Source organism: Morone saxatilis, unplaced genomic scaffold (genome assembly GCF_004916995.1).
Source record: "Morone saxatilis isolate NCDOM2014 unplaced genomic scaffold, NCSU_SB_2.0 Contig24, whole genome shotgun sequence".
NCBI lineage: Eukaryota > Metazoa > Chordata > Actinopteri > Moronidae > Morone > Morone saxatilis.
In genome coordinates, this window is record NW_023339807.1 from 26,302,321 (window position 1) to 26,306,553 (window position 4,233).

Genomic DNA, 4,233 nt, shown 5'->3' on the forward strand with positions numbered 1-4,233 from the left:
AGTGTATAATCACCTGAAAAAAGGAATTATTTTGTTTTCGTTGCTTTAGAATGAGCCGTTTTTATCCACGGGGGAGCGGATCCTCTGCTAGAGGTCATTTAAACAAACATACGGCATATACTGCATAGGCCTATGTAAATGTATTTGATAACTAACAGCCCCCGGTGGGCTGGACAAAGATATGATGTATAAGAAGAACCCATTCCACCTGCACCAACAGGCTTCCACCATCTCACAGAAGAAGGTAAGACCTCTGAAACATTTATTATTACAAAGATTTCTCCAGTAACGATCACTGAGGAAATATTTTTGTAAGACGGTATATATATATATATTTTATACAAAGTTGCTTTTGTTTCATGTGTGAGGTCTCTCTCTTTCAAAATGCTTAACATGATTAACTGTTACATTTTCTCTTGATTTCCCCATGTCAGCTCTCTGCGGCTGAAAGATGAAAAACCTAATCTTGGCTGCTGTTATGCTTCAGCTGGTGATCACACAAAAAGACATTAGTAAGGAGGTAAGTTGCTTTAATACCCTTTTAAAAATATATATTTTGCTCCTCAACCTTAAATGAGTAGTAAGGTGGAATTTAGTAGCACATTAATTATAACAAAGACAATGAAGGTGATGAAAATCGTGATGTATATACATATATATATATAAATAAATATAAATAAGATTCTATATATAAATAAATATATATATCGGCCAAAACTACCCAATTCTGAATAATGTATATTGCTTCAGATAATATATTTATCACAGCCACTGCTATAATGTACAGTCCTCACAGCACATTTCAAGGCCTGTGCTCTTTGTATCGCAGCACTTACAGGACATTATAGACCAACTTAAGAGACCTTGATCGAGGATTAAAAGTAAGGGATCCACAACCAAAGAACTGTTTGTAATAACACCCTAAGTCTTATTATGAATATCCACTGTACCTTAGTGGATATTATAAGAAGTTTCATCCTTTAGTATCACCTATCCACATTCATTATTTAGTCAATCTGAGTATTGTGTTGTACTTTGTACTGAATGTAAAAGTTGATCTAATTCATCTGATTTCATCTTTTCACAGTACAAATTTGGAGATATAATTTCATTTGTACACCCTTGTCCCGCCCAATCCCCCACGACCCTGGCGTTTCCGTACTCGCACCATGGTATATATGTAGGTCCAAGTACAGAGATAGACGTCGGCCAAGGTGATAATGACGTATTTCACAACGCAGGTAAATACAATAAAAATGAAATTATGTATATTTAAAACTCTGACCACAGTTTTAGTGTTAATGTAAAAGAATCTGCCTAATATATTCTAGCCTCCTGAGACCCAAGCTTTTGTTTGGTGTGCATTTTTAATTTCTACTAGCTTAACTAAAAAACATTAGATCATAGTGGCACATTAACAAATTATTGAATATTAATCTCTAAAGGTGGCATAGAATCAGTACAGTGATTAGTTTTTTAAGACCTCAACACTTACAGTCTAAAATGTGGCCATAAGACATCATTCAATTATGTGTTCATTTCTGCTCTGTAACACATCCTGATCATAGGAAATACATTTATTGTTTGTCGTCTTTAACAGAGTCTCTTTGCATGTCTCCAGTGCTATAACATTTGGATAACAAGAGAGGGTGCTATCATTTCTGCAAACCACCTAATGTCAGTGTGCTTATGTATAATGCCCAGAAGCTCTTTTTTCTCTTTTTTTTCACATTGGACTCATCGGAAGAGAAGAGACAGGTCACCTGCTGATAAGATGGCAAACTAGATCCCAAGATGGCAGCCAAGTTCTTTCATTCCATGCACAGATAAACGCGTTAGTGTAAATGTTTAACTTTAAACAACTAACTGGTAGCTGTGTCGTGCTATGAAACCATTCCTTTCTCTTCTTTGTAGTTTCAGGCTGCTGTAAGTGTTGTACAGTTACAGTAGCCTGTTTGTGCAGAAGAAACAGAAACCCATTCTCAAAAAGCGGATCAAATACAGCAGGAGCGAGTAACAGATTTTGTGTCAAGTTTACATATAAAGTTTCTAAAAGATTTACTCTCACCAACAGGTTTTGGGAAACCAGACTGTGTATTTGGCAAATATACATCTCTTCGGGGAATTGTAGTAACATCAAAAAAGAACTACCTTGATGGGATTGAAGGCTTCAATCCAGGAACCCAGGAAGACATAATTGAGCGAATCTCCAACGCCACTAAACACTGTGAAACTTTTGAAAATAACTGTGCACACCTTACCACCTATGTGCGCTACGGCAAGATGTCACTGCAGGTAGGCAGATTCAACAGTGGCCCATAACTGTGTTTATCTACAATTTTCATCCAGGGCCTGAATAGTCGAATCGTTGAGTTTTCCACCACGTTGAACCACCATGTTTCTACAGTTTTCTGTGTGTGTGTGTGTGTGTGTGTGTGTGTGAGACATTTGCATGAAGGCAAAATTCAACCTGCATGTGTTTTGTTTTTTCCACAGCATGATGATTGGACTAAATGTTTTGAAGCTGGGACAGCTAAAAATAAACTGGACGAAGTTACCCTTGCCAGGTTACACGAGGCCTCTTGTATAAAACAAGGTAAAATAAATGAAAAAAAGAGAACAACAAACAAAGAAAACAAAACAACAAACAAAGGCAAAAAAATCCCCAAATAAACAAAAAAAGGTTCACAGCTAACAAGTATTTTAGCAGCTGGTCCTGACAGCCTGTCTTGCTCTCTGTTCTTTCCTCATGACATGAGGTCTTAATTGAAATTAAAAAAATGAATGAGCAAGAAGTGTGCGTCTTTTATTGTCCCTATTATTGTCACCAATGACCGTCCTTCCATCTCTCCTTGTACACTAACTGATGACATCCAAACATGGGATCAGACCACTGTTTTGGGGGTATTGGTGCGGCCTAAAATGCCTGATTTCCCTGCAGCTTAAAATTCTAAAGGCTTGCAAGCATGTTGCAGTGATTTCAGCCTTTTTTTTGCACTGAAATTGTGGGAGAAGGTGAAAATTACAAACTTAGTTGCACTTTTTTTGTATAATCGTAGGCCGTCACGTATGGCTCAACATTTTGCGTGGGGAACTGCTCTGATTAGTGAAGCTCGCAGGAAACTACAATGATTGTAGGTGTTGTTATTGTGTGGTTATGGGACAAAATTGCAAGGTTGTGCAGAATAAAGAAGACTGGTTTAATTTGCATTAATTGTTGCAATGTCCTGGAGGAACTGAACTGCACAACCTGTGGTGGGTAGTGCTCTCTGTGTGACTTAGATGGTCTTATTTTACGAAGGAGATATACAGTGTAGGATAATATACTGCTGTATATATATATTTGATGTTCATGGCTATGTTAATAGCTATTAAAGCTCCAGTGTGTAACATTTAGGAGGATCTATTTGAAGCAATGAAACACCGGCTCTAGATGAGACCGTTTGTGTTTTTGTAGTTTCTTCCTCGTGCTTGGAAAAGGAGGGTGAAACGAGTTGCAATCTGCAACTACACCGCTACATTTCCTGTGTCTGATAATCCATAAATAAAATAGGCTAAATCAATCAAATGGCAATAAATCCTACACACTGGACCTTTAATGCTACGTGTGCATTTACACACAAGGCCCAGTAGCTTCATTGATTATTTAAAATTCAGGATCTAATGTTAATGAATGTTATTTTGTGTGTATTATTTGAATAGAATTCCAAGAGTAAAGTTAATGCATTACATTAATGCGTGTGTGAAGTTTAAAATGGATGAAAGTGTATCTACTTTCATTAATTAATTAGAAGAAATTAAGGCTGCATCTAAAACAAGAATAAATAGAAAACGTGACCTGTAAAATAATGATTCATAAGGTGGACAAGGATCATTTCTACTGGCAGAATGCGTTTATATTTGTTCATTATGTGCATCTGTATTTATTGATATTGTGACTGTAAACGTATTATTAAATAATCCAGAATATGGTCGTGGTGTCTTTTGAACACTGGGAAACATTTAAAAGTGTTTCCTGCTGACAGACAGACTCTCTACTGCCTTTGACTGTAATATGATCATATCAAACTACAATTCCAGCGTCCAAACAATAACTGATATCCAATAAAAGGGCGCTTCAGTCAGCAAAAGACTTCCGAAAAGGCTGCTCTCGTGTATCCTCGATCCTCGCTGCAGAAATAAGCGCTTTCGGGCGGCCTGCAAGATGGAGTATGAAGATTGGAAGGTATTTAC

The 4,233-nt window shown here is 37.0% G+C and overlaps 1 protein-coding gene across 1 annotated transcript in view; it reads left to right on the forward strand.

Moving 5' to 3' along the window:
- LOC118336472 overlaps window positions 1-4,233 on the forward strand; it is a 744,338-nt gene that overhangs the window by 388,479 nt on the left and 351,626 nt on the right. The gene's annotated exons all lie outside the window — the stretch shown is intronic.